Source organism: Malurus melanocephalus, unplaced genomic scaffold (genome assembly GCF_030028575.1).
Source record: "Malurus melanocephalus ecotype Western Australia unplaced genomic scaffold, MMel_1.1 scaffold_209, whole genome shotgun sequence".
NCBI classification, from domain to species: Eukaryota; Metazoa; Chordata; class Aves; order Passeriformes; family Maluridae; genus Malurus; species Malurus melanocephalus.
In genome coordinates this window covers 870,096-892,921 of record NW_026623441.1, presented here as the reverse complement: position 1 = coordinate 892,921, position 22,826 = coordinate 870,096, and the positions used below count along the sequence as shown (strand labels likewise).

Genomic DNA, 22,826 nt, shown 5'->3' with positions numbered 1-22,826 from the left:
TGCTAGCTGATCTGGTTGATTGATRTGATTAATTGCCACCCACATAGGTAGGTGTTGCTACTGTTTATTTAGCATTCTGCCAGCAACAAATGTTTGGGACTACTGGTTACTTCATGGACTTTGTCTACCTGGAAGTCAAAACCAGTTGCATCTTATGCATCATCACTGACTACAAAAAACATCAGGAGCACAAGATAAACAATCCTAAATGGCTGCATGCAGGGACACTGCCTGTTTTCCTCACCTGCCAGGGAGCCAGGAGCAGTGGGATCCAGCAAGCTCCTTACACAGGTTCTTCTCTTCTCCTATGGCTCCTTTCTCAGAAAGATGCTGGTATAGCACCAAGAGATTCATGGCTAGGTATACCCACAGGACCTTGTGAGCTGGAAGATTTAAAAGTATCTGCTTCATGTGTTGTTATGCTTTGCAAAGACAAAGCAAGCAAGGAGGGAAAAGGGGAAGAAAATGACCTATCAGGACTATTCTACTGAGGAAAGAAAACAAAATTCAAGAACATACAGGTATTGAAAAAGATATTTCGGAGGAGGAACAACTTTTACTTTGTTTTTTGCTTCTGTATTTAAACATCCTGCCTGGACTGAGTTTAAYAGAAAATGCTGCATTTACTATGAATAGGTAAAATGGAAGACMGTATTCTAACTTACAATAAACATATGCATTTTTATCCCATAAATAGAGATTTTGAAAAATCTTTTCCAACTTTAGTCATGTCCGAGAAGTATATTTTGAAAACATCTCTGCAAGTGTTCAAAGGTTGAATGACTTCTCTTTTAGCCACTGGCATATGTAAAGATATGTTACTATTCCTCTGTCAGTTAGAGCAGTTAGCATTTCAAGTATAAAGTATACTTGAAATTTCAAGTATATTTCGAGTTATCTGCCTCATAATCTGATTTATTCTCAGCAGTTTCCACATATTAAGCATAGCAAGAGTATGCAACAAGGAAACAATAACTAGAGCCATGTCAAACATTTTTCTAAGGATTCATTTTCAGTCTAGCTAACAATATTTTTTCATCATGTCAGAACTTCCCAAACCTCTCACCAAGTCTGTGAGCACATCTCCTTTAGTAACACACACAGCTACACGTCTGTTCTCAAGAAGCAACATGCACTTAGACACTTGTTCAAGTTCAAAAGAAAAACCTAACTATAGGAAAACATACTTTCAATCAATAGTCAATGGCCTAGAATAGAGGAGGCATGGGAGAATGGAAGAAAAAAWGGCAAGTTCATTAGCAGATTTGTTAAAAAAGAAAAGCCATGGAGGGATGTTGGAGCACTTTATGTCATGCTGCTTCAGTGCTTTATCTTGGCCAGGGAACATACTGAGTGTGGCTTTCCCAGCTGAAAATAGGTGTCTATTGTTTTCACTTTTGGTAAGAAGCCAATTAGTTGTCAAACACGGTCATCACAAAATTASTAGTATGCATGGCAAAGCAAAAAATACTTTTCTACATGTTCACTTTGTCAGAAACAAATTATAATGCAAGAATTTCCAGCAAGGATGTGGCAAGGGTTCTATCCTTGTTCACAGGGTAATCAAACCTTCCTGTTCATCTAGGCTTGAGCTGATGAGGAAAATGGGTGAGGATTTAAAGAAGACTGGTGTGTAATACCCAGAATAGGCGTCACACAGAATGTTTTAAATACTACAGGACAACTCCTCTCACAAAATTACACCACCTCCTGATGTGGCTTTCAATATGTACAGTCAGATTCTTTTTATTGTCAGTGACATTTGCAGAGGACATGAAGAGAGCTGCATTGTCACAGGTGAGTGAAGCCAAAGCTGCACAGTACCAGAAGGATCAATCTCCACCAGCACTGAGCAGCAATAAAAGATTTGAGATACAGCACATGCCTGCTTCCGCCTATTAGGATTGCAGCATTCTTTCAGCATGTAATTAGCACTGCTTACCTGCCTTAGCCAATACTCCTCTGCCTAATACGTGGCATTAAAACTAATCACCCAAGTATCTCAAATGCCACATTTCCAGTTCAGGGAGATACAGTGCCCAACCACCCAATCCTTCACAGCMGCCAACATGACCGTCAGCAGAGCAGTTTTCAGTAAGAGCACTCAGCACCTCCAAGCCTAATGAGCAGCTGTTTGGGCAGGGGTTTCAGGCTGCCCTTGGAGTCCAGCTGAGCAAGCTCAGGTGTGGCTATGTCCAGCCTGCCAAGACCCATCATGCCTGGGGCTTCTGAGTCTGGTCACTGCATGTGTACAGTACAGTGAAGGATGACGAACCGCTGATGCATGGCTGACCTTTTTTAATATTGCTTAAATCCTTAATCATTTGCTTTGCCTGGCCACAGCAAAGCTAACCATTAGCACCAGAGACAATGGCTACTGAAGGCACCAGAGCTCTGGGCTACCTGTGTAAATAGATCTCCAGAAGGTTAGCAAAGGCCAGTGACCACTGTGGTCTACCAGCTTCTTGTGGTTTAAACCCAGCAGGCAGCTCAGCCCTACACAGCCACGTGGAATGGGGAAGAACATCGGAAGGGTAAAAGGGAAAAACCTCATGGGCTGAGATAAAACAGTTCACCAGGTAAAGCAAATGCTTTGTCCATAAGCAAAGCAAAATAAGAAATTAATGTACTACTTCCCATCAACCATCTCCAGAAGAGCAGGGCTCTGTCACACATAACAATTACATGGGAAGGCAAATGCCATAGCTCAAAATGTCCTCCTCACCTTCTTCCTTTCCCATATGTTTTATTGTTGGGCATGGTACTGTGTGGTCCTGGGATATCCCTTTGGCCAGTTGGGGTCAGCAGTCCTGGCTGTGCCCTCTTCCTCACTGGTGGGGCAGAAGGCAAAGCAGAAAAAGCCTTGAGGCTGTGCAAGTGTGGCTCAGCAATAACAAAAACACCCCTGTGTTCACCGCAAATCCAAAACAGAATATCATGCAAGCTACTGCAAACTTAACTCTTTCCCAGAAAAAAAAAMCCACGACTTAGCTGAAGAACAGAGTTCAGGAAAATAATATATTTTGCCCATTATTAAAGAGATAAACCCATGCCCACATCAAATCTAGATGTGACTCTTCCACACTAGTGTTGTATACATCCCACCAAAGATAAAGATCTCATACATCTACTGCCTCAACTTTCGTTCTGAGACAGGCCTTCATTTCCTAAGACCACCAAGTCTGCACAAAGCTGCACTTGCCCTACTACCTCTTGGTAGGCACAAACCCTTCCCTGTTCACTAAGCTGGTGTGCTTGCTGATGAGGCAGCATGATCTCAGTAAGACAAATCCACTTAGGAATTTGTATTTAGCCATAACCTTGGAGCACTGATGAACCAGGCCTTTCCACCAAGACAATATCAAATCCCTGTGAATGCTGATATAAGGAAGAATGAGCACAGTAAGTGCTTGTTTTCACTTAATGTACTGTACATGAATTTAGAATGAGGGATACTCATTGCCCTGGCCAAGTTTAGCTGGAGATACCCAAACCAAATGCCCTTTTCCTCTTACACATCTCTTTTATGTTTACCACAAGCATACATCTGTGCTCTCTTTACGGTGGCAGGTACCACGTCTAATGCTCTGTTCCCACCATGTGCACAGCTGAATTTGTACATTACACAAGGCATGCCATCCAAGTTTATTTTTGGTTACTTAAGAGGACGTTTATCCCTGAGGCAAAGTTTCTGTTTAGCTTGTTTAGATACCACAAATCCAAACCATTGGGGGGRAAAAACCCCAAAAACATATATACTTGAAGAGCACAAAACACTGTGAAASACCACCCCTGGGAGGGAGCAGAAGCAATGCAGTTTTAAAAATTAAAACTCCTGCAAACAGTTTGCCAATTCCTTTGATGATAAAAGCAGATTTTATTGAAGTGACAGCAGTTGATTTCCTGCAACTGCACCAATGTCTTCCTGCAAAGCAAGAGCAATAAATAAGCATATATTTAAAGGCAAGCATAATTAACACAATTGATACAATGTTAAGAAAAGCATCAGGATCTTCTGCCTCCCCTTCCTCAAACATTCTTGTGTCAAGGCTTCCTTCCTGCAGCAGGCTCACCTTCACTAATATCCTCTTGCCTTTGCTTTTCTCCCAACAGCAGGTCAGAGGAAGGGACAGTCTCYTCTAGTGTAGTAGGTTAGTTGCTCTCATGTCCCAAAATAGCAACTTGTTCAACTGACACAAAGGAAAGAAAACATCCTTGCATCCTGTCTTGCTGCCAGCTTTCAAAAGGTAATTAAACATCCCCCTCTTTCAAAGAGCAGAGCTCTCCAGAATCACAGCRTTTGAGCTCTGATGTTGTCAAACAACAGGGGGTTGCTTAAGCTTTGACTGACCTTTTCAAAGACCTACAAGCAATYTAATGAGAGCCCTCCTTAGTGGTGACAGAAATGTTCCATTATCTGCTTCCTACTTTCTAGATTGCTTGGGTTAATGGGGAACTTTAACTCTCATGGTCATAAGAGCAAAACCAAGCCACTTCAGGCAGACTCACATTCATGTGTATTTTCCAGTGCAAAGAAGAGCTTTTCTAGGCAAAACATGTGTTAGCTTGATCATATAAATTTTGTTTTCCCTGATTCTGTCCCATTCACCTCCCATTTCTTTCTTAACCTCAATAAATTGTTATACCTAAGTGCTATAAAAATCCAATCTCACTTCCAAACAAGGAAATCGTGATCTCCATGTGTCCCAAGATCATATGACCATCTCAGAGCTGAAGATGGATGGAACTGGCTCTGAAAGTCCTGCCTGGAAATCAAGCTCTGTTGGTATCCAGCACACTATGTATCAGTTTCACTTTCTTCTTTCCTATCCTACACAAGACATGCTACAGAGACATAAGAAGAGAGAAGTCAGGCAGATGACATGAGGGTGAGAACTCCTTGCATGAGGAAAMTTGTTTGTTTGCAATTCACTAGAAGTAAAAAACACTAGGGAGCAGAATTCAACTCRAAATTGGTTCTACAATTCCTATTTGTATTTCTTTTCTCTCTGTTTTTTCTTCAAACTGAGTCCAGAAAAAAAATTCTGGATCAAATTCTGCAKGCTGCAAAGCAGTAAACAACCCACTCATTCAAGGGGAGATCTGCTCAATTAAGAACCAATAAGTKTAGCTCTGTTTTGTAATTTTATTGTTTGCTGAAAAGTCTCTGGAAGACAGCCCCTGAGAGAATTAAACCTTCRCAGCCAACATGAGATGAAGAAGTTATGTTTTTTCTGTTCTTGGAGTCACTCCGGCAGGAGTCTTCAATCTGTAAAGTGAAAACAAGGTCCCTGCCATGCCATCCAACATTCAGCCACTTGCTTTTTCTCAAATAAAAGCGGAGAAGAGCAACCGACTGCTTTTCATCTGGAGACAACCCTACAGCAGCCAGCTAAGGGGCCAGCTGGCTCAAGAAAAGCTCTAGCTCCTGCATYGTGTTTTTGCCTTGGTGAGATCATTCTCTGCACTGCCTTCCCCTTCTTCCAGTTTCCCTCTGCTTAGACTATGTAAAATAATTACTGGCAAGAAACCTCTCTCTCAGTTTTCTTCCCCTTTTCCCCAGACATCCAAGTTGAAATGATTTTTGGGGCAGCCCAGGACCTTGAAAAAAGAATAAAATCCCTGCATTGATCTTCCACAGCACAGTCACTACACGAGCGTCCTCTTTGCTCCCCTTGCAAGGAGAGAGAGGAAGACATGGGGATACCAAAGCTTCTGGGGCAGGATAAAATCACACTAAGCACAACAACCTAAGTMATTTCAAGACATCTGTGGTGTGATGAGGATTACTGAGCATTTTGTCTCAGCCCAGGTAATAAAGGAAGATGCTTAAGGCAGCAGACTTTGCTCTTGCCTGTGYTAGAGTCTGGGAAAGCCAAGGTTGCTGCTCTGGGCAGGAAGTGGGGGTGCAGAATTACCACCATGCAGAGGTTATGAAGAAAGAACAGCCTCCCAGAAACAGCTGTTAYTTTCCCCAAATTCTCATCATACAAAAGAAGGAGCGGCAGCCAGCCTGSATTTTCTTCAGGGCACTTCCCCATGTTGGTGGCAGGAGCAGACAGGCATTAGTTCTTTTACCTTGGGCCAGCAAGTTTAATTCTGCCAGACCTACCAAAAAGATGCCTCAACTGGCCATGCTCAAACACAGGTCAGGGTCATCCCTTGGGAGATTCGAGAAAATCACAGCAACCATAATGGCCACAACAAATTAAAGCAATGCGTCAAACAGTTGCCGACATTTCTGGAAAGTACCTTTGGATTATGCTTCTAGCAAAACACATCCTCACCAAAACCACACAAGTTCTGTAGTTGTACAGGGTGAAGGGGTGTTGAAACTAGTTTTTCATTTGTTTGTTTGTTTTTTTTTACAACAACTACTGTAAATTTAGAAAGGAAAATAGTGTGATAAACAAGAAATTACTAAGTATTTTTATTACCAGTTCAAAGCTCATGGTCAAGTAGAGGGCTCCTTCATAACTTACCTGAGTGCATCCAAAGTAATACCAAGTCTGAAAGTGATTATTAAAGCATCAATGATATATTGACACTGCCCTAAACTGGGCTGTCATTACTGCTCACATCACTCTGAGATAAACTCCTCAAACATGACAGAGYAACTTCATATCTGCACTGGGATAAACAAAGAGCAAATATCATTCCTGAAAACCTGTATTTACTTTTTATGAACTCTGCAGGGGATTTATTTATTTTCTATTCCTCTAGAAGAAAGAAGGGTCACCTGGCTTTTCATCAGGGCCTCAGGGACTCCTCCTTTTCATTCATGATTGCAGGCAGTGCTACCCTAGCTGCCAATAGCTAAAGCCATCCCAAACTACATGACCTCCTCAGGACCAGAGTATGAAGTTCTTTATCATACTCTCATTTCCTAGCTTTCTTCTTCCCTCTGTGCCTGTGTCCTAGAACCCATCACAGGAAAAGCATACACAAGGCCACAAGAGAGAATTTTTGAATTCAGTTAAGATGACAGAAATTTTATTGGTTTCTTTTTGCTCTAACTAGCATGGGCAAACAACAAGATGGAAGCCAGCAAGAATTTCTTCGCYCTCCCTGAAAAATCTTCCTCTGAAATGGGAACTCACATGTTTTTTAAAAGCCTGATAACAACAGTGTCTAGATCCCATTTCTTAGATACTTTAAAAAAAATTTTGGCTTGTGAATTGACACAACATAAAACATGCAGAAACAGTAAGATACAACTTCCACAAGCACATATGAAATCCATTAAGCTGAACTCATTTATTTAACACCGATCTGGCACAGGGAAAAAGTACAACCCAACATAAAGAACTCAATTCTTCTTGTAAGCAAGTCTCACAGAAATTATCTATACATCATTTTGGTCAATTGATATCCTTAATACCATTCAGACAGTAGCTCCAAACACGTGAATTCTCTGGCATCCAGTATTTATCATTTTCATGCATTGSTTTAGCTTATGATAATTCTGCTTTRTAGCTCTGAAATCTCTGCTTACCTGCTCATCTTGATTTGGTATTATGTGATTTCTTTTTAAATTTATCATTGTGCAAAGCAATTCATAAAAGAAAGGCAGAAGCTGGCAGTAGGACCATTGGGTTTTCAGTTTGGGGGGTTTTGGGGTTTTGTTTTCTTTTTTGGAGGACTGGGCAGGCCAATTATGAAAATAAAGGAACTAGCTATGTGAAACATCAGTCTCTTAACTCTCCCCACCAGTTGTATGAAAATGTATTTTGCACATCCAACTGGTTTTGAGTAAGATTGTTACTGTTGATGCGACTGGCTGTATCACTGCTGCCTTGAACATGTATCAGGCTACAGTGCAAGATAAATTAGCTTAATATACTTTTGAAAGCTAGACCTACTTTTCTCTACTGTGACCTATTTTTAATAGCTGTAGCAGGAGTTCAAAGAAAAGTTGCTCTGCCTGGAGCTGCACCTTCCCAAGATGATTGCATCACCAGCAGCCACAAGAACTCAAGAGTCAAAGCAGCAAACTCTTATATGAGCTGTGAAATATATTCTCACACTCGAGTTCATAAGAAACAACATTAGCAGGCCAGACTTTGTAGATGGGGTGAAGTGATAAACAACCCCCTCCTTTCCCTGCCAAGAACAAGAGAGTCAGATTCTCCACCACCGCTACTGAAGACAAAAACTCTCTTGCTTACAGGTGGGATAGTGGTAGGACAAGAGKCAGGGAGGATAATCTTCCACTTAAACAAATCTGAACTCTAGTCTGAGTTGTTCCTTCAAACACATCTCACCTTTACAGCCAAAATCTCTCTGCCATTATGGATGTCCTACTGTTGCAAATCAAAATCTGGAGATGGTACGGCGCATGAACATTATCCTACAAGAGCACTCCCTCTTTTTCAGAGATGGAAAAGGCCAAGACTGTGGCAAGCACATGAGAGGAAAAGGCMTGAACAACCAGCACAGCTGAGCAAAACTGTAAACAAGGTTTCAAAGGGGCTGCCACAGACCAAATTTTCAGCCCACACAAGTCAGCCAAGCTACAGAAAATCTGTCAAACATCTGCATCAGATCACACCTGATGAAGAACGACTGCACAGTTTGACATGCACACCACCTCCTAGATTGACTCTGAAATAACTAGCTAATATTATTATTGAAATTAATTGCTCCTGAGTTACCACATCTTGTGTATTTTAATTTAAGCAGGTGGAGGATGCCTTCACTTTTAAAACCTGGAGTTCTCCAGCCTCAGTTAATCCACTCAAAGTACAGCAATTAAAAGTCCAAGCTCCCAAAGGCAGATTCAAAGGATCTTTCAAGTGTCCTGAGTGAAAGCCACAGGCRAAATTCTCTTCAGGGACTAACAGGTGAGATCCCATTAAAGTCCACACCACAAGTAATTAAAGCAGACTTATGGTGATGAGCATACAGGCAGCAACTGGGACATTTCTAAATTTAAAAGTATGCTGCAAATACTGTTGGTTATGAAAAGCACGCTGCTGTAACATGATTTGAGATAGTGATATCCTGTTTGGGTCAAGTGGGAGAGTCAACTTCATCTTGTCAAGTGAGCTCCATTTGTAAAATTTCTCCTGAGGCACTTGTTTCCTTCCAAAGGCTCAGCAATTTTTAATATAGTCTCTTCCTTGAAGATGTGTTTCTTGTGAAAGCGATGAGAGTGTACAGCACCACTCCCACCCATTCCAAGATTGCTTTTGGTGTTATTTTGATGCCTCAGGAGTCTCATTTCAGCCTTCTAATAACCCACTTACATATGAACAACTCGTAGTTGTCACTGAGTGGTGTTTCATATCTCCAGGCTTCCCATACCAAAAACCCTTCAAGCTTATTCTCTGTTTACGTTTCTCTGATGTGGGGTACTGGTGCTTTCCTGTACACTGCTTAAATTTTTCCTTCCTGAAAAATTGAATTTGGCAGGTCTTTGCAGTTGTCTGCAAATTGTATGACGGGAAAGGTAAAGGCATATAGGTGAGTGACTCCGTGATTTGAGCRGGGTGCTGGCTGGATCAAAGCCTATTGTACACACAAGTCCTGCCACCCCAGGAGCCCCCTGTGTKCAACAAACACCGCAGGAATGCTGTGGAGTCAAGAGGGACTATTTGCAAGCACAAGCATGCCCTCAGCTCTCCTCAAAACAAACAGGGGAAAGAAGCCCTCAGCAGAGAAGGTGAGTCTCCAGGCCCTCTCACGTGGTGTCCCATCCATGCTCTTGGGGAAGAAGATCTTTSTTTGGTTTACCAGGATCAGCTTAAAATCCCTGGGTGGAGGTCTGTTATCAACTCCAGCTTTTGTAAGGAGCTGGGAAAGCTGATCTTGCAACTAACCACTATTTTGTCTGTTATTAAACTAGGACATATCTGTCATTGCAAAGAATTTGCCCTGCTCTTTGCTACACCTCTGGTTTCAAATTGCCTGAATAAGAACTGGGAATTTACTGGATGCTACAAGACACTACAATGAGAAATTTTTACTCACCATAGCCTTGGATCCAGACAAGCAATAGAAACTGCAAGACTTTAAATGGGAATGTGGATAACAAAATTCTTTTTTGGCTTCTCAAGCTGAATATGATTTTCCTCTTATTTTGTTTCGCTTTGGTCTGCCCAAGACATAAGAAGTTTCATTCACAGATGCATAGCCCTTATGTCTAAAAAACCTTCTTTGGTTTAGATTACTACTTTCAATCTCTTTCATAAATCATTATATTTCCTACTATTATCAAATGAAGTTTACTTTTATCTAGCTCATGTTTTCTAGAAGTACTTCTGATCTAGATTTGAAAGAATCAAGAATTGACCAGTGTATCCCCAGTTTTTTCCCAGGCTTCAGTCCATCAATTCAAATGGAAAAGTTCTCTTGTTTGTATCTTAAAAGTACCTGGATACAACTTTCAGATTGGCAGCTGCTAGGCTATTGATCCTTCCAGTTCGATAAGTAATCCAATAAGCAATTTCTTGTTCTTTGGAAGGCATTTGTCCACTGTATTTTATTATCTTATGCTCAGTAAGATACGACTGAAGTTCTTCTGATTCTGCTCTCCTTTACACACAAAATGAGGAATAACTTGAAATCAACGTCATTGAATTTGTCATCAAAGCAGGGATAACTGAGTTTTTGACTGGTAAAAGTTTAGAAGGGATGCTACTCAGACTGATTTATTCAGGTTAATCTTCCTCTTCATCACCACGTATGTTATGCTGAAAGAAAAATCTTTGTGTTTTGAAGTAAACTGCTGTGGAGRAGTCTCACATACCAGCTATTGCTTAACAAGTGCCAGCCTTGCCAACACTCACAAATCACCTGACAAATCAGAGATGTTTTACCATATTCTTGCCACAAAAGAGATGATCTCTGATCTGCTCACTCAAGGGATAAACTGTATCCCACTGGACACATTCTGCAGTGAAAGAGGGCAGGGGAAGGCTACTTTTATGGCTWTGAGCAGCACCCACTCCTATAAGGATATCAGATCAAAGTGAAGGAGTGAGAAACACCAATGACAGAGCTCAAAGGTGATGGGGCATTTTTCCCTAATTATCTTGTGTCTACAGGTGAGGCCCTGAGCCCAAATGCAGAGAAGCACTTGGGTTTGCCTGTTTGCTGTGTGCAGAGCACGTTGCCTGTTGGAGAGGCACAAAAAGGTATCCCAGCTTCCCCCAATAGCAAATGAAGTTCAGGAGGGTGGCAGGGTAGAGGGGAGAAAAGGCACCTTTGCAATTTGGATTTTCTATTGGATTTTTACTTTCTACAGGGGTTAAACTGCTGAGACAAATCTCCTACCTTCAGCAGTTCAAAATCCCTCTGGCARTAAGGAAAACAAGGACTACCTACTTACTCCTTCCTAAAAGGAAAAACTGTGAATGCACGACCACAGGAATGAAAATCTCTTGTCTCTTCTATCCTGACCTGTAGAATTGAAAAATATGATTACTGTAACTCCCTGGACACAGCACAGCTTCTAGCACTGCATCCCTACCTCACATCCTCATTGCCATGTTGTTTTGAATCTGCAGCATTTAAATAAGATATATTTACAAAGCAGTCCTATTCTGATGGGAAGGGGTGCACGTAGGTGCTCACCTGATCACCTCCCTCACACCTCTCTGATAACTCCTAATCAGCTGATATACCTCAGGAACAGCRAGTGAGCTAAACTCGGATCTCAGCCAGAGCAGTCCAGCTTTACTGGGTTTGATGAAATTCTTCTGGTATAACTGCTAATTGAAGCCCTTCATATTAAAAAAAAAAAAAACATGCCCACAAGCTCATTTCATGCTCTTTTCAGCATAGCAAAGAATTCAGTGATTTGYCATTCCTGCATTCCCATCTTTCTATATGACCCTGCTGCCCAAGTAACATCACATAAACTACAGATGTTTATACAGATTTAAGCAACCCACCTTGCCCTCCATTAGGAATTTTAAACAACTGCATGATGCACTGAATGGAGGGTGCATACCAGAACAGGGTTTGTTCACATGCCCAGCTCCCCCAGTAAAATCCTTTGGCTGTCCCAAGCAACCAGTATGGCATTAAACACAGCCTTATRTTTGCCATGGCACCACAGATGAACGCCTGGATCTCTGTGCTTGTGCAGACACAAAGGCAGCAGCTCTCACCGTAATCACAAGAGCTTGATGTGCTCATGGTCTGTGTGCCACCCTSATCTTGCTCACATGTGCTGCCAGTGACACTGGGAAACAAAATGATTCCAAGTAGCCCAATGTGCACAGAAGTGAGATCCTGAACAGGTACAAGGAAGGGCATGTTCTATAAGCTTACACTCCTTTGCTAAAAAAAAAAAAAACACAAACCCAAAAGCAATGCCCCTATCCCAAGGTGCTCACCCCTAATTCATGTGTTACCAGGGACCTTTTCTATTAGTTACTTCACCTTCAATTCTGCCCCACTGCTCTCCTCCACCCTGGCAAAACTGAGCAACCAACCCAAGAGCAAACAATAAACAGTGACCTCTTCTACTCCATCCATTTAATATGTAACAGACTTTGCATTCCTATAAGGCTGTCTGGGAAGTTATTTGGYTTGGTTTGCATCTATCAGGGGTTGCCTATAGTTTAACTCAAAAAGATATATATATGCAAACACATATATATGTACATATACAAGTACGCATATATTTTTACCTCCTTCTATATATATAAAAATTAAGCCATGCTATGTATATATGCATGTATGTGTAGGCAAATTGCACAAAGGAAATTTCCAGCTTGGGGTGAGAGGAGGAAATCTAACAAAAAGATGACCCTTTTGACCCCTGGCATACCTACCTTCTGTAGGAGGGGGCTATTTAGTTAAGGAGATATTTTACATTTAATTGCATCTTCAGGAGACACAACTACACACAGACACAAACTGCAGGCTTTGAGTAGACTAAACTGTGGAAGAGAAGGAAATTTTGGGGAAAAAGAAATGTTCTAATGGAAAGCCAGCATTACCAGCTTCACAGGTATACTTTCAAATCTTTTCAAAGGAGCTAGTGGAGGAAAAGAAATAAATATCTGTATGTGCAACCTCTGTGTAAAGTTCCCTTTGACAGCCCTAGAGGCCACTGATGTTGGAAGACACAGGAAAACACCTGTCCACCAGCACTCTCCCACCTGATTAGAGACCCTGTTACCCTTTGGTCACCACAGAACAGATGCTTCTTCACTGCTAGAGATCAGATACATCCATTTGACCCAAACTGATGAACTACACAAGCATCTAAATGGTAACAAAAGCAGACTTCATCATTCTGAGAAAGCTGCTACTGTGTGACTTCAGATTCATATCTGATTTGTCCCTCAGAAGAACATCTATCACTTTTCAAAGAACCATTTGTAACAGAAAGATCACCATCATTCCTATCTGCCTGAGTTAGACGAACATATTGGAAATCTTTACATTGAAGAGCAGCAATTAAGGAAGAGATTTCCCAGGCAATCCCTCACAAAATAAAAACAAGCCTTTTTGTCTGGAGTATTTTTATTTCAACAACTGTTTCTATACAGTCTTAAAAATCTCCCAGAATGATTTTAGCAGATTTTAGGTTTTGGATCAGTGCTCGTGATGTGTTTAGTGTGCTCACAGCAATCTCAAATCACTTTGTAGAAGCTTACAAATAACATTAGCCCTTTCAGCACATAAGAAAGTCAGGGTACAGAAAACCTAGAGGTGCACTGAGAATGCAAGAGGGTTCAACACCGTCTCATGTGAATGTTTAATATATTCAACATACTTTACAGTATTTCAAWTTTTTTGAATGATAAATAATACTAAGAACCTTTGCACAAATATCTGTAAAGCCATTTCTACTCTTCTGAAGACATGTTCTTTGAATAGTGCTTCTTTTTTCAGTAGTTTCAYTCAGAGATCAGGCATATTTTCATGATGGGAACATTCAACATGCTAAAAAAATTACTGCAACAGTTTATGGAAAATATAAAGAAGAAAAAGGAAGAAAAGAACACAAGCACTCTTTTCTTGCCCTAGGGTTCTTTGTTTATCCAACCTGAATTTAACCATCCTGTGGAACAATCAGCCCAACCTATCTCTCTAAAGACAATACTTCAGCATTAATGCCAGCCAACCTGATTGCAATCACTAACCTGGATTCAGCCCCAGTTTATGGAAATGGCAAACTACATTTTACCAGCAGCAGAACRAGCTAACACAAACACTGTTGTGAAGCCCTGCCCTTTGTCAACACTTCACTCCTGTCTCCAGTCCTGTGTAATGGATTTGTTATACGTGTTTCCACACACCTTCTAACTGTGCTAGAGAAATTATCACTTCATTGCATCATACCAGTGCTAAAAAGGCAGAAAGAAAAAATAGAACTGTAGCCTGAGCATTAGAATGGAAGAGGGAAGCCTTAGACTCCAGGTATTATACAGGATTTGTACAGGAATCAAGACAGGAAAATGTTGGGCAGGGTGCAAGTAATGGGTTATTGTGGCCCACTATCACGAGGGATTTGAATGGAAACAGTCACGCAACTTTMAAGGTAATTCTTGAAGTAAATAATAAAGGATGCACTTTGTGTGCAGTTAACACTGTAGCTTTTATAATTATTGATGAAGTTGTTCATTTGAAACATTTGTGTATTTCCTTTCTTTCCATATTTGTACTAGTTCACTGTCCCAGGAAAATCAGATTAAGAGAGCAGTTCTGCCATGAACACAAAAAAGCTCGCAACATCTGTTAATGCAATGGTGCTGAAAGAATAGCTGACTCACAGGTAGAATTGCAATGGATAAAGAAAAAAGGAAACATGGACTATATGATGCTTTTTGTCATTCCAGCCAAAGATTGCTGAAGATTTTCTGTCAAACCCTACCCAAAAGAGAATGCTTTTGCCTTTAAAAGCTTTTCCATATTTAAAAAGCTAAAGAAACCATAGCTAAAAGAGGAGACTTGAAAGAGGGGAATTATTACAGAAAAAAGTTCTTCTTTTTCCCCTCTCCTTTGCTGAAAAATGGTGTTGGAAAGATGTAGATGTATGTAAGAAAAGTGAAAACTGTATATTTGTCCCCTTAAATCTTTTGCCACAGTTATTAAAAAAAAAAAAAAAAAAAAAAAAAAAACCCAAAAAAAAACTAAAGCAAAAAAAGAAAAAAAAAGGCAAATGAAGGACAAATCCCTTGAAACATGTCTTAGAAAGGAAGGAAGAAAATCATTCCTTCAACAGAAGAAAAGGAGCCTGTTTTTCATATGGATTTTTTCCATTAGAAATAAAATTTGATARTGTCACTTTCTCTTTTTTTTTGTTGCTGTTTTTAATGAAAAATGTTCCCTCATGCCTAACCTAAAATTCTAACAATTTTCTTTGGTGGCTTCAGTTTGCACACATTCCCTCCTCCTCACTCTTCGGCGAGCAGAGAGAYTGCTGCATCTTTGACACCTTGTGGTGATGTACACGAGGAGGAGGAGAGAAGATAAGGCCATTCACAGTATCAGCTTGGGAATCCTGCTTAAACYTCTCTTCCCATCAACTCCTGTTGGTTGAACTCCAGCCTGCACAGCTAACACTTCCCAGAGCAAACAGCGGCCTGATTCTACAACTGGGTCTCCATCCAACTGCAAACTCACCGAACACATGATGTGTCTTAGAGGATTTAGGGCCACTGGTGCTSCTTTTCCTGGCTTTTGCTGGACATGTCAGTACTATGTTTCTAWGAAAGCAGGAGCATGCACTGTGGTGTTGCTCACCTGAAAGAAAAGACCTGGAAACCAGCCCGGAGTCATATGGCAACTGGTGCCACTGTGGAAGAGCAGAGTTTCCAGCTGATGTGCAGAGCACTGCTACATACTTTCATCTTCCTTTTTTAAAATCTTATTTGACTAGAGCCCTGGTCCAAAAACATTAGAAATCTGACCTAATTCTGCCCACATCGACCCTCACCGTATTCACAGTCACACCTGTTTCTCACATTTGATAAGTCTAGAGCAACCAACTAAGAAGAGCAGAAAAAAAAGCGTCTCTGCAACATCCTAAAATGTCACCAAAAAAAATCAGCCTGCATCCTGCTGGAGGGCTGCAAGGAAATAAATGGTGCCTTTTAAACTGGCATACCTCCAAAGGGCAATAACTGAGCTTTACTCTTTCAGTTATTCCCATTAAAAAAATAAAATTATCAGAAATGTTTATTCAACAGTGAATAAAATGCTCAAATCAGATAGGCTTTATCTGATAGTAAGGTAATGACTGACTACCAAATCACATGGCAGCAAAACATTTTTTGTGGATGTGGTAATGTGTCCTCACCTGAAAACCTCTGATTAACAACAGTGGGGTSGGGGCAACAGATAAGAACAGCAAAGTCACGTAACAGCAGAAATCCCTACACAGAACAAGTCTCTTTGGGGAAATAGAAGCCCCAGKTTTTTGGCAACCACTTACAGAGTTCCGCCTCAGCTGTGCCAAGGGGTCCAACCTTTCAATGAATTGTCCCCTGACTGCATTCACCCGGGCAGCTGAGTATGAGTAAGCATTTCTGGATTTTATTTCTGTGACTTCTGTTGCAGGCAATGACAGCTTCTGCAAGACTTSTGCTATTTACATAAAATTCATAAAAAACAGGGGGTTTTGTTGCCTTATACAACTAGTATTGCACAATTTATTTAGAAGTTTTAGTTTAGCTCAGAGGAAAAGATTAAAAAAAAACCCTACTCCACACTCTCAGGAGACATTGTTTAAAAGTTGTTAGACAATTACACGGCAATAAAGTTTACAAGAAGCAATTTACTTTCTCTAAATTCAATATACACAAAGTTGCTGGCAATTTTCAATCCTATTGTGTCACAGCTGCTTTAATGTTCTGTAGTAGTAGCAATTTCATTGCAAACCATTAATCTTCAACCATTTTTAGAAGCTCATAAGATGAAGCCTGGAAAATCACAGTATCAGAGAGCACAAAGATGAACTAAACCCCAAAACGTCATCTAAGCAGGATCAGCAATGCCTAAACCACTTCTGGTAGATGTTTGTTTAACCTCTTCATTGGAAACTGAGGTGATGAGGGGACAAACACACAGCAAATCTCTAACAGAGACCAAAGACTTCAAACTGAGAAATATTCAAAACATACAAATTTTCCTGTTAATCTCACTAAAAGGGTTATCAAGAACAGGAACAGGCTGCCCAGGTAAGTGGTGGAATCACAGTCTCTGGAGATATATGAAAAGATGTGGATGTGGCTCTTAGGGCCACGATTYAGTGCCWGAATTGGCAGTGCTGGGTTAACAGCTRGAGTCAATAATCTTAAGAGTATTTTCCAACCTAACTGATTCTATGATTAGGTAAATCCCTGATATTCTTTTGGAAGACAAGCCAAATGCATCTGYAGCTGTCACTCGCCTAAAGGCAATGATATATCAAGGTAAAATATCTGTATTCAGAACCACATGTCGGCAACAACTTGGTCATGCAGGATCCACAAGGAGGAAGCAGGCTCCTCTTTAATCATGGTTCCAAGTGGGATATTTTACTACCGATGAACAAATGCTAACTCAACAGCAAGATAAAGGTTCCCTTATCCACTGCATTTACACCATTGCTTTAGCCACACCATACCTGTGCCAGGCTGTTTCCACACCCTTGGAAGATATGAAGGAGCTCTTCAGGAAGCCCACTCTGCTGAGCACTGTGCATGCTCCCTGAGGAAGGTCAGGGAAGGACTGGATATGTATTTCCCACTGCATCAGGACACAAAGACAACAGTCCTACAGCCTGCAAGTCAGGTCCCCAAAATGATCTTCTGCTTCAGGACACCTATTGAGAAGGCCATCATAACAACCCAGAGTTCTGTCACATGGATCCAATTTTCCAATTGTCAGATTTTTTCCATCCAGTTAATAATAAACCTCAATGTAATTGCCATCATCTTCACCATCACCCTTGTAATCCACCTCAGGTTCACCAAGGTGAAGCCAATGAAGAGGGATCCTATTTTATTGTTCAAATAACCAGTCCAAAGAGAAGTTGGATATCATTACAGTTACACATTGCACAAATATCTGTTCCACTGCAAAATGCAATTCATATTACATAAATGCATTAGCAGTATTTCATTTATGTAACAGCAAAGAAAATGAAGAATTACCCTAGCAAAGAAAATATTAATCAGCACGCTCTATCAAGCAAGTAACTTTAAAACAAATTGTAGCAGCCTACAGATGCCTTTTAGTCAACCAAGAGTTGCTCATCCAAACACAAATAACTGACATTTGAGTCACAAATTTTACTAATATGAATGTTTTAATGAACATTTTGGTATTGAGGTTTAAAAAGACTGTAATTTGAACAAGAAAAAAACAACACTTGGAATCTGAGAAAGATATTCCCAGTAATTAACTTATCCTTTGCTTAAGAGAAAGATTTTTTTTTTTTTTTTTGGAAGTACATTGCGTTCTCATCCCCAACTGATTCCGCACACTGCTCCAAATGTTAAGCATCTATAGAACAGCTCCAGCTTCAAACTATGCTAATGACCAGACACCAAGAWTTTTTTCTGGGCATGAAAACAATTTCACTCTTGGATGAGTTATATGAAGGAGACATTGCTGTGTTTGCTATCTGGAACAGTAAAATACAGAAGTAGAAGACTTCAATAAAAGCAATTTTGGCAAAACCTGCATGGCATTTGGAGGGTTTCACTTTATGTTCGAGCTGGACTTAGATCCCAAACGTTTGCAGTAGACAAGAATGCCTGTTCTCTGATGCAATGAGGATTAACCTCCTACTTTCATCTGATACAATAAAAAGAAAACCCACAAAGTGACTAAAAAAATCTGAGTACAATTTGAATTAAATCCAGGATTACAGTACACAAAGCTCACTTGCCTGTTACACATAGTAACAGTAACACAGACAGCATGATGTCTGTTATGGATATGCTAGAAGTGTTCTCACAAGCACAGAAGAAGATGCAGTGCCCTCAATGGTTAAAATTCTAAATATTCTAATTCTAATTAGTGGACACCAAATATCTAAGGAAACGAAGTGGTACTCTCTGGATTCTCCATGCTAACACCATCAGTTTTCAATACCTAAAAGACTTTGTTTCATGGGGAGTTTCTCATGCAACTGTGTTTCCTTATTGCATGTGCATTATTTTAACACTTTAGCATAAACTCAGAGGGGGAAWAATGCTTTCCACAAGGCTTGGTTCTCTTCCAAAGCAGAGAGAAAGAAAAACACCCACTGGCCTACTTGAATATTGAAATAAGTCCTAGCAACTGTAGCCAACGTGACCTGGAGTTTGTCAGCACTGAACACAAGTATGAAAGTTCCAGTGGGTTTACTGTTCCTCTCGCACCTAGGGATAATTTTTGGCCTGCTCACTTAAACCCTCACCACACAGCTTGGCAATGGATTCCAGGCACTGAAACATCAATGATATTTTAGACACTGGGGTTTAATTTGGTTTGGTTTGGTTTGGTCTGAGTTTTATACACTTGCCTGACATGTGGTTTAACAACAGGCTCCTGCTCAGCACTGAGCTGTACCTCCTARCCCCTATCACTGCTGGTACTGAGAACTCAGCTGAGAATCAAAAATGACCATTACTGCCTGTGAGATTTTTTTTTTTTTTTTTTAACATAGCAGGTAAGCAGAATATTCAGGTGTCTGATCTGCATGGAAATGAGATGCAGTTTCTCCAAATCGAGTTCTAGYGCAAACTACTTACCCACAACATTAAACATGCTGACAAGGTATGGGCTGAAATTAACACCATTTTTTTATTTGCACAGCCAGACTATAGGAGTGACATGCCAAACCAGAGGATGGAATTAGCAATTAGTGTCACTTGGCTTCACTGTTCTCTATGCATACATGAAGAGGCATGACAGCAGATCCAGACGGATAACATGAGGAGACAGTTGGTACATGGTGGGATCAGTGTGTTGTGCAATTTAAACAAACAGTGTCTAATATCAAGCAGGATGAGTCATGAGCATGCAGATGATCCCCAAGRTTTCTCAGCGAGCAGATGCAGTTCCCCATGATTCTTTCATGAGTGTGCAAAATTTATCTTTAAATGCAAAACTCCTCCATTTTTTTTGTATCATTTGGAATAAATCAAATAGTGGTATAGTTCTTCTTGCACATGGTATTAGGCAGCTTATTATGACATTTGACTTTACACAGGGAAACAGAGAAGATCTTGCATTGGGGCATTGTGCCAGAAAGTACAAACACTTAGTGTTTCAGGGCAGCAGTATTTCCACTGCTAGTTCAGTGTGTGAAATTACTGGGTAGGCAGAAACACAGGGTAGATAGAAAACTAACTCAAATGACAGCTAATAACTGGTCCTTSTTATTGATTTAATCCCTGTTCTGTGGATGGTGATACACCATTCTCATTAATTCAAACCRGAGGGAAGACTGTAAACACATACAGTAAGGCAGAATGAGAGCCTGAATTCCCAGATTTCAAACCTTTGAACAAACAGTTCAAACTCAATTGCTCAGTCGTGTGGAAAAAAAAAAAAAGCAGCAACGCCTCCAATTTCAAAGTCTAATTAGAGACTCCTTTAATGYATCCAATATTATCTCAAGGTATACTTTCATGAAGGTTTTCAGAGAAACTGGCCCATCATTACTGGATAAACTTGTGTGCTAGTTTGGCATTCTGTAAAAGAGAGGGATAATGCACACACATGTGAATGTGTACATGGATTTACTCTTCCCATACAAAAGTTCTGTTTTGTATCTGACTACCATGCAAGAGATCAAAAGRAGAAAATCACATAATTGGCAATGAGGGACAGACATTTCAATACCCAAATTCACTGCCTGAAATGTCCTTGCTTAACCATCTATGATGTGCTTCAGAGGCATGTTGCATCAGTGTTTGGCAGCATGTTGTGGAGGAATGTCTTCCCTTCAGCCTAAGAACATGAACTGTTTACATGTGCAGTATTCCACCATCCACAGAAAGTCAAATATTAACACTGGCTGCTCTGGTAAAATACCAATCTCCTGATTTTCAGCAGCAGGGATTTTAAAGTCTTCGCAGAAACTTAAAATCTTTATTCAAACTGATAGATTATGCCTAGATTATTCTAGGACAGAAGTGTTTGCAACTGCTTGAAAGAGCTGGAGAAATGCAWTAGGTTTCTTCAAGGCATGAACTCTTCCATGTGTTACATAGCTTTCCAAGCTCTACAACACAATCTCCTGGACTTCCATGGACTGACATTATTTCATATGGTCAGCTATGATATACACAAAAGAATTTACTTTACTCTGTGGTAAATCAGTATTAATCATCCTTGCACTACTCCACAGATGTATTCTCCACCAAAAACAGCTCATACAATCATAGAATGATTCTATTATCCTTGGACTACTTCACAGATTGCACTAAACACAGCTCATACAAGTGGCTGTTCTAGCTATGGTACACCACGACTTTCTGAAAACAGAAAGACTGGTGGAAAACTGGGATAAGSGCATTAGGCTAGAAGTTCAAACTGTAAATTCTGATCAAGACTCAATCCAAAGACTGGATCTGCAATCTAGACACCATAGAAGAGGCATAGTAAGATTGAGAGGGAGAAAAGAAATAGACAAACACACACATATGCATAAATTTTCATGCATAGATTGTATATATAAATGCATCTAATCTATAACAACTGCTGAACAGGCCGTACTCTCCTGAAACCTACATATGRTGCTGCACTTCTTTCTGAGAACATGAATTCCCAAGTAAGTGGGTGGAAGCTCAGGGACTAGGCTCTGCAGAGCAGTATCTATCTCTGTCACTGCTTCCACTTTCCTAGACAGCCCATCAAACACAGCACATTCTGCAACCCTAAACTTCACCCTAACTTTTACCTTCCTCACTCCGGAGTTCAGAAAACTCAAGGATTTTCTCAAGGGTTACTCTGTCCCCTTGGCATAACACAAGGATTTTGGCACAAGAATCCTTGTGTTACCTTCTCTCCAATGCCCTAAAAGTTTCACTGTCTTCCCTGGATAGGGAAACAGAAAGCAAGCTGTGGCCTTTAAGGCTTTTATGATTTATTGCCAGTTTCTATGTGTCTTTTAATACTAAAAAAGCCAGTAAAACATGCCCAAGGGCACTGAAGCCTGGCCATTCTCCCTTTTTGATCTAGGATGAATGAATAATCAAATGATAAAGAAGGGAAAAATTTAAATTAGGTTTTACCTCTTACCCTGGTCTGCCCACAAACAGGCTGTGGTTTGCACATGGGTATTCCCTGCCCTGTTCAGACAGAGCATGTGAACAATTTGCTGTAACTCGCTGGTATTTGTAATTCAAGCTATATACACAGGTCATCTGGAATGTTATGCATCTCTTCCCTGATGAATTAACTCCTAGAGGTTGGTGTCTGGTGGGAATATTCATGGTTCTGCATTCGTCATCTGTGCTAAACACTCACAGCTTTCCTAAACATTCCTGCCAGTAAACACTCACTGGAGAGCTGGAACACAAAGAAAGAATTTGTTGAAAATTTCTAATGAGTCTTTGAACCAAGGAAAGTCATTTTCTTTATGTTTATGATTAGCACACTGAGTTCCTGACCTGGTCAGACCTTAAGGTGGTACCACAGAGTAGATGTTAATTTGCAACAAAYAATAAATCAAACTGGTCTAGTTTGACTCACCCAAACACTACAAAAAAAAKCTGGTACTGAGGCTCTTCCCTGGGCAGTAAGCCAAGAAATCTAGTGCTGTGTCACTTTTATCCACATTCCACTCTGMATCATTGCTCTGGCTACAATCGGCTACAATCTTAGTGGAGATTCTTCCCAAAAAACCTACATGAAATCTCAGTAAAGAAACATCTGCTGAT

General features: G+C 40.4%; 1 long non-coding RNA gene across 4 annotated transcripts in view; it reads right to left on the bottom strand.

Annotated features, from left to right (window-relative positions):
• LOC130578073 (uncharacterized) overlaps positions 1-22,826 on the bottom strand; it is a 194,596-nt gene that overhangs the window by 100,324 nt on the left and 71,446 nt on the right. Inside the window, exon 1 of one of the 4 annotated variants that reach the window (XR_008965843.1) lies at positions 245-379. The exons of the other annotated variants lie outside the window; for them this stretch is intronic. This is a non-coding gene — a long non-coding RNA (uncharacterized LOC130578073). Of the gene's footprint in view, positions 1-244; positions 380-22,826 lie in introns of those variants that run through there. 4 annotated transcript variants of the gene reach the window in all.